General features: G+C 45.9%; 1 long non-coding RNA gene across 1 annotated transcript; it reads right to left on the bottom strand.

Annotated features, from left to right (window-relative positions):
* Positions 1-5,322: 5,322 nt before the first annotated feature.
* On the bottom strand, positions 5,323-8,570 carry LOC309654164. The gene is made up of 2 exons (XR_014259945.1): positions 7,061-8,570; positions 5,323-5,385 (listed from the first exon to the last, which is right to left on the bottom strand). It is a non-coding gene; the product is annotated as an uncharacterized lncRNA (long non-coding RNA).
* Positions 8,571-12,007: the final 3,437 nt, after the last annotated feature.

Genomic DNA, 12,007 nt, shown 5'->3' with positions numbered 1-12,007 from the left:
CATTTCTTGCCTTTTCTTGGTTTATAATTTAACATTTATTTTCTATTCCAGCATAGTTTATATACAGTGTTGTGTTTGTTTGAGTTCTACAGCAACTTGATGCAGTTATGTATGTAGCTGTACCCATAGTATTTCGGATTCTTTTCCCTGTTAGGGTATTGAAGAATGTTGAGTAGAGTTCCCTGTGCTCTCAGGATGGTTGTCGTTGATGAAGTGTTTTTTATATATTAGTGTATTTCTGTGAATCCCAACCTCCTACTTCATCCTTCCCCGATCTCCAATTTCCCCCTCTGGGAACTCGACACTTCTTTTTCCCATTTGTGAATCTGTGTTTCCTTTGTATACTACTTCGTTGTATGCGTTTTTAGATTGCACATATAAGTGATATGCTGGGATATGTGTCTTTCTGACTCTAACTTACCAGAATTAGTGAGATCATCTACTGCTGCATCCATGTTGCTACAAATAGCATGAGTTCATTTTGTTGTCTGGATGAGTGACAGTCCAGGGAGTATAGGTCTCACAAGTTCTTTATCCAATCGTCTCTCGCTGGACATTTGGGTTGTTTGCGTGTCTTGGCTATGATAAAGAATAGCACCACGACCGTTGGGGTGCAACTGTTTTATTCCAATGATGGTATTCTCTGGTTATACGAACTGCTGTGGGGTTGCCGAATCTCGTGGTAGCTCCAGTTTATAGGTTACTAAGGAACTTGCCTACCTATCTCCATACTGGCTGTTAGCAATTTACATTTCCACCAACATCGTAGTAGGGTTCTCTTTTTTCCTGCCCTCTTGAGCAGTTACTCTTTGTAGGCTTTTTGAGGACTGCAGCCAGGGAACACCTCGTCTACGTTTATTTTCATTCTTTAATCATGAGAGATCCTGAGCATCTTTTCATTTGAGGTGCTGTTTTTTAAAAAGCGTGTGAGTACCACTGGGCTCTTGAAACATTTCTGCCTGAGAGTCGGACCTGATTTGAATTTATTTCAGATTACCTAGCATAGGATATTTCTGGAGGGCAGGGTTCATTTGCAGCCCCACAGGCCTTGTGAATTTTAAGTGCCCTTGAGTATAGTTTTTCAAGTTGTTGTTACAGGAAAGCGCCACAAGGCGGCAGCACTTCTTCATGTCCTCCCTGGTAGTGTAGGCAAACAGAGCCTTAGAGGGAGTCCTGGTGTTGGGTTGGAAATTGGAGTTCAACGTGGCTGAACACACACCGCAGTGCTTGTGTATCTTTTCCTCTTCACCCTTACCCTACACTGCCCGACCCCACGTAAATCCCAAGCAGTGCAAATGTGCTATGCTGAAGGTGCTGTGGTTCGTAGGTGGGCCGAGTCTAAGGAAGTAGGCTGGAGGTGGGAACCCCACTAGCAGGAGCTGTGGAGATCCGGTGTCTTTTCACAGCTCTTCCCTCCCAGCTGGTCGACCTTCATTTGGGTACACTAGGCTTGGCTTAGTTGTAAGAGGGCCGGCTTGGATCGGGAGACTGTGCTACCATGCAGAGGAGAATGGGCAATAGAGGTCTGAGGGGGTGCTGATCTGCTGGCACCTCCTCCTCCCTGGCTCCCTCAGCACCAGCGTACTCCTGCATTGGGACCCAGGCCTGCTGAGGCAACAGAGATGTGACACCAGCCCACGTCACAGAGGCCTGAGGGTAATATAGTAGGCATTTCTTGCCTTTTTCTTGTTTTATAATTTAATACTTATTTTCTATTTCAGCATAGTTCATATACAGTGTTGTGTTTGTTTGAGTTCGACAGCAACTTGATGCAGATATATATGTAGCTGTACCTTTACAATTTTGGATTATTTTCCATTTTAAGTTATTGACGAGTGTCGATTAGAGATCCCTGTGCTATTAGTAGGGTCGCCGTTGTTGAAGTTTTTTTATATATTAGTGTGTTTCTGTTAATCCCAACCTCCTACTTCATCTTTTTCCGATCCCCAATTTCCCCCATGGTAAATCTCCGTTTCGTGTCTCAGTTTATGAGTCCGTGTTTGCCCTGTACATTACTTCCTTTGTATCCATTTTTTGACTGTACCTGAAAGGGATATGCTGGATATGTGTCTTTCTGTGCCTAATATACCAGAATTAGTGATATCATCTACTGCTCCATCCATGTTGCTACAAATAGCATGAGTTCATTTTGTTCCCTGGATGAGTGACAGTCGAGGGAGTATAGGTAGCACAACTTCTTTATCCATTCATTTCCCGCTGGACATGTCAGTCATCTGCGTGGCTTGGCTATGGTAAAGAGTAGCACAACAACCGTTGTGGTGCAAGTGTTTTATTCAAATGATGGCATTCTCTGGTTATACAAACTGGAGTGGGGATGCCGAGTCTGATGGTAGCTCCAGTTTATAGTTTAGCAAGGAACTTGCCTACCTATCTCCATACTGGCTGTTAGCAATTTACATTTCCACCAACAGCATAGTAGGGTTCCCTCTTCTGCCTGCCCTGTTGAGCACGTACTCTTTGTAGTCTTTTTGAGGACTGCAGCCAGGGAACACCTCGTCTACGTTTATGTGCATTCCCTGATCACGGCAGATCCTGAGAATCTTTTCATTTAATGTGCTGTTTTTCAAAAAGCGTGTGAGTACCTCTGAGCTGTTGAAACATTTCTGCCTGAGCGTCGGGCCTGATTTGAATTCATGGCAGATTACCTAGCCCAGGACACGTCTCCGGGGCAAGGGTCATTTGCAGCCCCGCAGGTCAGAGGCCTTGTGAATGTTAAGTGCCCTTGAGCACAGTTTTTCAAATTGTTGTTACAGGAAAGCGCCACAAGGCGGCAGCACTGCTTTGTGCCCTCTCTGGTCACTTGGGCAAACAGAGCCTTAGAAGTAGTCTTGTTGTTGGGGTGGAAATTTGAATGGAACTGGCTGAACACACACCATAGGGCTTGTGTATCTTTCCCTCTTCCCCCTAATGCTGCATCCCCCTCGCCCACGCAAATCCCAAGCAGTGCAAATGTGCTATGCTGAAGGTGCTGTGGTTCCTAGGTGAGGCGAATCTAAGGAAGTAGTTTGGAGGTGGGAACCCCACCAGGAATAGTCGTGGAGATCCGGTTTCTTTTCACAGCTCTTCCCTCCGAGCGAGTCCACCATCCTTTGGGTACACTAGGCTTGGCTCAACTGTAAGAGGGTCAGCTTGGATCTAGAGATTGTGGTCCCATGCAGAGGAGAATGGGCACTAGAGGTCTGAGGGGCTGCTGATCTGCTGGCATGTCCTTCCCCCTGTCTCCCTAATCAGCAGCATACTCTAGCCAGGGGCCCCAGGCCTGCTCAGGCTCAAGGGATGTGACAGCATCCCAGTTCACCGAGACCAGAGTGTAGTAGAGTAGGCATTTCTTGCCTTTTCTTGGTTTATAATTTAACATTTATTTTCTATTCCAGCATAGTTTATATACAGTGTTGTGTTTGTTTGAGTTCTACAGCAACTTGATGCAGTTATGTATGTAGCTGTACCCGTAGTATTTCGGATTCTTTTCCCTGTTAGGGTATTGAAGAATGTTGAGTAGAGTTCCCTGTGCTCTCAGGATGGTTGTCGTTGATGAAGTGTTTTTTATATATTAGTGTATTTCTGTGAATCCCAACCTCCTACTTCATCCTTCCCCGATCTCCAATTTCCCCCTCGGGGAACTTGACACTTCTTTTTCCCATTTGTGAATCTGTGTTTCCCTTGTATACTACTTCTTTGTATGTGTTTTTAGATTGCACATATAAGTGATATGTTGGGATATGTGTCTTTCTGTCTCTAACTTACCAGAATTAGTGAGATCATCTACTGCTGCATCCATGTTGCTACAAATAGCATGAGTTCATTTTGTTGTCTGGATGAGAGACAGTCCAGGGAGTATAGGTCTCACAAGTTGTTTATCCAATCATCTCTGGCTGGACATTTTGGTTGTTTGCCTGTCCTGGCTATGGTAAAGAGTAGCACCACGACCGTTGGGGTGCAACTGCTTTATTCCAATGATGGTGTTCTCTGGTTATACGAACTGCAGTGGGGTTACCGAATCTCGTGGTAGCTCCAGTTTATAGGTTACTAAGGAACTTGCCTACCTATCTCCATACTGGCTGTTAGCAATTTACATTTCCACCAACAGCGTAGTAGGGTTCTCTTTTTTCCTGCCCTCTTGAGCAGTTACTATTTGTAGGCTTTTTGAGGACTGCAGCCAGGGAACACGTCGTCTACGTGTATTTTCATTCTTTAATCATGAGAGATCCTGAGCATCTTTTCATTTGAGGTGCTGTTTTTTAAAAAGCGTGTGAGTACCACTGGGCTCTTGAAACATTTCTGCCTGAGAGTCGGACCTGATTTGAATTTATTTCAGATTACCTAGCATAGGACATTTCTGGAGGGCAGGGTTCATTTGCAGCCCCGCAGGCCTTGTGAATGTTAAGTGCCCTTGAGTACAGTTTTTCAAGTTGTTGTTACAGGAAAGCGCCACAAGGCGGCAGCACTTCTTCGTGTCCTCCCTGGTAACGTAGGCAAAGAGAGCCGTAGAGGGAGTCCTGGTGTTGGGTTGGAAATTGGAGTCCAACGTGGCTGAACACACACCGCAGTTCTTGTGTATCTTTTCCTCTTCAACCTTACCCTGCGCTGCCCGACCCCACGCAAATCCCAAGCAGTGCAAATGTGCTAAGCTAAAGGTCCTGTGGTTCGTAGGTGGGGCGAGTCTAAGGAAGTAGGCGGGAGGTGGGAACCCCACTAGCAGGAGCTGTGGAGATCCGGTGTCTTTTCACAGCTCTTCCCTTCCAGCTGGTCGACCTTCATTTGTGTACACTAGGCTTGGCTTAGTTGTAAGAGGGCCGGCTTGGATCGGGAGACTGTGCTACCATGCAGAGGAGAATGGGCAATAGAGGTCTGAGGGGGTGCTGATCTGCTGGCACGTCCTCCTCCCTGGCTCCCTCAGCACCAGCATACTCCTGCATTGGGACCCAGGCCTGCTGAGGCAACAGAGATGTGACACCAGCCCACGTCACAGAGGCCTGAGGGTAATATAGTAGGCATTTCTTGCCTTTTTCTTGTTTTATAATTTAATATTTATTTTCTATTTCAGCATAGTTTATATACAATGTTGTGTTTGAGTTCGACAGCAACTTGATGCAGATATGTATGTAGCTGTACCTTTACAATTTTGGATTATTTTCCATGTTAGGTTATTGACGAGTGTCGATTAGAGATCCCTGTGCTATTAGTAGGGTCGCCGTTGTTGAAGTGTTTTTATATATTAGTGTGTTTCTGTTAATCCCAACCTCCTACTTCATCTTTTTCCGATCCCCAATTTCCCCCTATGGTAAATCTCCGTTTCGTGTCTCAGTTTGTGAGTCTGTGTTTGCACAGTACATTACTTCCTTTGTATCCATTTTTCGACTGTACCTGAAAGGGATATGCTGGATATGTGTCTTTCTGGCCCTAATATACCAGAATTAGTGATATCATCTACTGCTCCATCCATGTTGCTACAAATAGCATGAGTTCATTTTGTTCCCTGGATGAGTGACAGTCGAGGGAGCATAGGTAGCACAACTTCTTTATCCATTCATTTCCCGCTGGACATGTCAGTCATCTGTGTGGCTTGGCTATGGTAAAGAGTAGCACAACAACCGTTGTGGTGCAAGTGTTTTATTCCAATGATGGTATTCTCTGGTTATACAAACTGGAGTGGGGATGCCAAGTCTGATGGTAGCTCCAGTTTATAGTTCAGCAAGGAACTTGCCTACCTATCTCCATACTGGCTGTTAGCAATTTACATTTCCAACAGCAGCATAGTAGGGTTCCCTCTTCTGCCTGCCCTGTTGAGCACGTACTCTTTGTAGTCTTGTTGAGGACTGCAGCGAGGGAACACCTCGTCTACGTTTATGTGCATTCCCTGATCACGGCAGATCCTGAGCATCTTTTCATTTGATGTGCTGTTTTTCAAAAAGCGTGTGAGTACCTCTGAGCTGTTGAAACATTTCTGCCTGAGAGTCGGGCCTGATTTGAATTCATGGCAGATTACCTAGCCCAGGACACTTCTCCTGGGCAGGGGTCATTTGCAGCCCCGCAGGTCAGAGGCCTTGTGAATGTTAAGTTCCCTTGAGCACAGTTTTTCAAGTTGTTGTTACGGGAAAGCGCCACAAGGCGGCAGCACTGCTTTGTGCCCTCTCTGGTCACTTGGGCAAACAGAGCCTTAGAACTAGTCTTGTTGTTGGGGTGGAAATTTGAATGGAACTGGCTGAACACACACCATAGGGCTTGTGTATGTTTCCCTCTTCCCCCTAATGCTGCATCACCCTCGCCCACGCAAATCCCAAGCAGTGCAAATGTGCTATGCTGAAGGTGCTGTGGTTCGTAGGTGAGGCGAATCTAAGGAAGTAGTTTGGAGGTGGGAACCCCACCAGGAATAGTCGTGGAGATCCGGTTTCTTTTCACAGCTCTTCCCTCCGAGCGAGTCCACCATCCTTTGTGTACACTAGGCTTGGCTCAACTGTAAGAGGGTCAGCTTGGATCTAGAGATTGTGGTCCCATGCAGAGGAGAATGGGCACTAGAGGTCTGAGGGGGTGCTGATCTGCTGGCACGTCCTTCCCCCTGTCTCCCTAATCAGCAGCATACTCTAGCCAGGGGCCCCAGGCCTGCTCAGGCTCAAGGGATGTGACAGCATCCCAGTTCACCGAGACCAGAGTGTAGTAGAGTAGGCATTTCTTGCCTTTTCTTGGTTTATAATTTAACATTTATTTTCTATTCCAGCATAGTTTATATACAGTGTTGTGTTTGTTTGAGTTCTACAGCAACTTGATGCAGTTATGTATGTAGCTGTACCCGTAGTATTTCGAATTCTTTTCCCTGTTAGGGTATTGAAGAATGTTGAGTAGAGTTCCCTGTGCTCTCAGGATGGTTGTTGTTGATGAAGTCTTTTTTATATATTAGTGTTTCTCTGTGAATCCCAACCTCCTACTTCATCCTTCCCCGATCCCCAGTTTCCCCCTCTGGGAACTCGACACTTCTTTTTCCCATTTGTGAATCTGTGTTTCCTTTGTATACTACTTCGTTGTATGCGTTTTTAGATTGCACATATAAGTGATATGCTGGGATATGTGTCTTTCTGACTCTAACTTACCAGAATTAGTGAGATCATCTACTGCTGCATCCATGTTGCTACAAATAGCATGAGTTCATTTTGTTGTCTGGATGAGTGACAGTCCAGGGAGTATAGGTCTCACAAGTTCTTTATCCAATCGTCTCTCGCTGGACATTTGGGTTGTTTGCGTGTCTTGGCTATGATAAAGAATAGCACCACGACCGTTGGGGTGCAACTGTTTTATTCCAATGATGGTATTCTCTGGTTATACGAACTGCTGTGGGGTTGCCGAATCTCGTGGTAGCTCCAGTTTATAGGTTACTAAGGAACTTGCCTACCTATCTCCATACTGGCTGTTAGCAATTTACATTTCCACCAACATCGTAGTAGGGTTCTCTTTTTTCCTGCCCTCTTGAGCAGTTACTCTTTGTAGGCTTTTTGAGGACTGCAGCCAGGGAACACCTCGTCTACGTTTATTTTCATTCTTTAATCATGAGAGATCCTGAGCATCTTTTCATTTGAGGTGCTGTTTTTTAAAAAGCGTGTGAGTACCACTGGGCTCTTGAAACATTTCTGCCTGAGAGTCGGACCTGATTTGAATTTATTTCAGATTACCTAGCATAGGATATTTCTGGAGGGCAGGGTTCATTTGCAGCCCCACAGGCCTTGTGAATTTTAAGTGCCCTTGAGTATAGTTTTTCAAGTTGTTGTTACAGGAAAGCGCCACAAGGCGGCAGCACTTCTTCATGTCCTCCCTGGTAGTGTAGGCAAACAGAGCCTTAGAGGGAGTCCTGGTGTTGGGTTGGAAATTGGAGTTCAACGTGGCTGAACACACACCGCAGTGCTTGTGTATCTTTTCCTCTTCACCCTTACCCTACACTGCCCGACCCCACGTAAATCCCAAGCAGTGCAAATGTGCTATGCTGAAGGTGCTGTGGTTCGTAGGTGGGCCGAGTCTAAGGAAGTAGGCTGGAGGTGGGAACCCCACTAGCAGGAGCTGTGGAGATCCGGTGTCTTTTCACAGCTCTTCCCTCCCAGCTGGTCGACCTTCATTTGGGTACACTAGGCTTGGCTTAGTTGTAAGAGGGCCGGCTTGGATCGGGAGACTGTGCTACCATGCAGAGGAGAATGGGCAATAGAGGTCTGAGGGGGTGCTGATCTGCTGGCACGTCCTCCTCCCTGGCTCCCTCAGCACCAGCGTACTCCTGCATTGGGACCCAGGCCTGCTGAGGCAACAGAGATGTGACACCAGCCCACGTCACAGAGGCCTGAGGGTAATATAGTAGGCATTTCTTGCCTTTTTCTTGTTTTATAATTTAATACTTATTTTCTATTTCAGCATAGTTCATATACAGTGTTGTGTTTGTTTGAGTTCGACAGCAACTTGATGCAGATATATATGTAGCTGTACCTTTACAATTTTGGATTATTTTCCATTTTAAGTTATTGACGAGTGTCGATTAGAGATCCCTGTGCTATTAGTAGGGTCGCCGTTGTTGAAGTTTTTTTATATATTAGTGTGTTTCTGTTAATCCCAACCTCCTACTTCATCTTTTTCCGATCCCCAATTTCCCCCATGGTAAATCTCCGTTTCGTGTCTCAGTTTATGAGTCCGTGTTTGCCCTGTACATTACTTCCTTTGTATCCATTTTTTGACTGTACCTGAAAGGGATATGCTGGATATGTGTCTTTCTGTGCCTAATATACCAGAATTAGTGATATCATCTACTGCTCCATCCATGTTGCTACAAATAGCATGAGTTCATTTTGTTCCCTGGATGAGTGACAGTCGAGGGAGTATAGGTAGCACAACTTCTTTATCCATTCATTTCCCGCTGGACATGTCAGTCATCTGCGTGGCTTGGCTATGGTAAAGAGTAGCACAACAACCGTTGTGGTGCAAGTGTTTTATTCCAATGATGGTATTCTCTGGTTATACAAACTGGAGTGGGGATGCCGAGTCTGATGGTAGCTCCAGTTTATAGTTTAGCAAGGAACTTGCCTACCTATCTCCATACTGGCTGTTAGCAATTTACATTTCCACCAACAGCATAGTAGGGTTCCCTCTTCTGCCTGCCCTGTTGAGCACGTACTCTTTGTAGTCTTTTTGAGGACTGCAGCCAGGGAACACCTCGTCTACGTTTATGTGCATTCCCTGATCACGGCAGATCCTGAGAATCTTTTCATTTAATGTGCTGTTTTTCAAAAAGCGTGTGAGTACCTCTGAGCTGTTGAAACATTTCTGCCTGAGCGTCGGGCCTGATTTGAATTCATGGCAGATTACCTAGCCCAGGACACGTCTCCGGGGCAAGGGTCATTTGCAGCCCCGCAGGTCAGAGGCCTTGTGAATGTTAAGTGCCCTTGAGCACAGTTTTTCAAATTGTTGTTACAGGAAAGCGCCACAAGGCGGCAGCACTGCTTTGTGCCCTCTCTGGTCACTTGGGCAAACAGAGCCTTAGAAGTAGTCTTGTTGTTGGGGTGGAAATTTGAATGGAACTGGCTGAACACACACCATAGGGCTTGTGTATGTTTCCCTCTTCCCCCTAATGCTGCATCCCCCTCGCCCACGCAAATCCCAAGCAGTGCAAATGTGCTATGCTGAAGGTGCTGTGGTTCCTAGGTGAGGCGAATCTAAGGAAGTAGTTTGGAGGTGGGAACCCCACCAGGAATAGTCGTGGAGATCCGGTTTCTTTTCACAGCTCTTCCCTCCGAGCGAGTCCACCATCCTTTGGGTACACTAGGCTTGGCTCAACTGTAAGAGGGTCAGCTTGGATCTAGAGATTGTGGTCCCATGCAGAGGAGAATGGGCACTAGAGGTCTGAGGGGCTGCTGATCTGCTGGCATGTCCTTCCCCCTGTCTCCCTAATCAGCAGCATACTCTAGCCAGGGGCCCCAGGCCTGCTCAGGCTCAAGGGATGTGACAGCATCCCAGTTCACCGAGACCAGAGTGTAGTAGAGTAGGCATTTCTTGCCTTTTCTTGGTTTATAATTTAACATTTATTTTCTATTCCAGCATAGTTTATATACAGTGTTGTGTTTGTTTGAGTTCTACAGCAACTTGATGCAGTTATGTATGTAGCTGTACCCGTAGTATTTCGGATTCTTTTCCCTGTTAGGGTATTGAAGAATGTTGAGTAGAGTTCCCTGTGCTCTCAGGATGGTTGTCGTTGATGAAGTGTTTTTTATATATTAGTGTATTTCTGTGAATCCCAACCTCCTACTTCATCCTTCCCCGATCTCCAATTTCCCCCTCGGGGAACTTGACACTTCTTTTTCCCATTTGTGAATCTGTGTTTCCCTTGTATACTACTTCTTTGTATGTGTTTTTAGATTGCACATATAAGTGATATGTTGGGATATGTGTCTTTCTGTCTCTAACTTACCAGAATTAGTGAGATCATCTACTGCTGCATCCATGTTGCTACAAATAGCATGAGTTCATTTTGTTGTCTGGATGAGAGACAGTCCAGGGAGTATAGGTCTCACAAGTTGTTTATCCAATCATCTCTGGCTGGACATTTTGGTTGTTTGCCTGTCCTGGCTATGGTAAAGAGTAGCACCACGACCGTTGGGGTGCAACTGCTTTATTCCAATGATGGTGTTCTCTGGTTATACGAACTGCAGTGGGGTTACCGAATCTCGTGGTAGCTCCAGTTTATAGGTTACTAAGGAACTTGCCTACCTATCTCCATACTGGCTGTTAGCAATTTACATTTCCACCAACAGCGTAGTAGGGTTCTCTTTTTTCCTGCCCTCTTGAGCAGTTACTATTTGTAGGCTTTTTGAGGACTGCAGCCAGGGAACACGTCGTCTACGTGTATTTTCATTCTTTAATCATGAGAGATCCTGAGCATCTTTTCATTTGAGGTGCTGTTTTTTAAAAAGCGTGTGAGTACCACTGGGCTCTTGAAACATTTCTGCCTGAGAGTCGGACCTGATTTGAATTTATTTCAGATTACCTAGCATAGGACATTTCTGGAGGGCAGGGTTCATTTGCAGCCCCGCAGGCCTTGTGAATGTTAAGTGCCCTTGAGTACAGTTTTTCAAGTTGTTGTTACAGGAAAGCGCCACAAGGCGGCAGCACTTCTTCGTGTCCTCCCTGGTAACGTAGGCAAAGAGAGCCGTAGAGGGAGTCCTGGTGTTGGGTTGGAAATTGGAGTCCAACGTGGCTGAACACACACCGCAGTTCTTGTGTATCTTTTCCTCTTCAACCTTACCCTGCGCTGCCCGACCCCACGCAAATCCCAAGCAGTGCAAATGTGCTAAGCTAAAGGTCCTGTGGTTCGTAGGTGGGGCGAGTCTAAGGAAGTAGGCGGGAGGTGGGAACCCCACTAGCAGGAGCTGTGGAGATCCGGTGTCTTTTCACAGCTCTTCCCTTCCAGCTGGTCGACCTTCATTTGTGTACACTAGGCTTGGCTTAGTTGTAAGAGGGCCGGCTTGGATCGGGAGACTGTGCTACCATGCAGAGGAGAATGGGCAATAGAGGTCTGAGGGGGTGCTGATCTGCTGGCACGTCCTCCTCCCTGGCTCCCTCAGCACCAGCATACTCCTGCATTGGGACCCAGGCCTGCTGAGGCAACAGAGATGTGACACCAGCCCACGTCACAGAGGCCTGAGGGTAATATAGTAGGCATTTCTTGCCTTTTTCTTGTTTTATAATTTAATATTTATTTTCTATTTCAGCATAGTTTATATACAATGTTGTGTTTGAGTTCGACAGCAACTTGATGCAGATATGTATGTAGCTGTACCTTTACAATTTTGGATTATTTTCCATGTTAGGTTATTGACGAGTGTCGATTAGAGATCCCTGTGCTATTAGTAGGGTCGCCGTTGTTGAAGTGTTTTTATATATTAGTGTGTTTCTGTTAATCCCAACCTCCTACTTCATCTTTTTCCGATCCCCAATTTCCCCCTATGGTAAATCTCCGTTTCGTGTC

Source organism: Balaenoptera physalus (genome assembly GCF_965194825.1).
Source record: "Balaenoptera physalus genome assembly, contig: HAP1_SCAFFOLD_2128, whole genome shotgun sequence".
NCBI classification, from domain to species: domain Eukaryota; kingdom Metazoa; phylum Chordata; class Mammalia; order Artiodactyla; family Balaenopteridae; genus Balaenoptera; species Balaenoptera physalus.
Note: the sequence above shows the minus strand (reverse complement) of the source record. Positions and strands in the feature narration are given on the sequence as shown.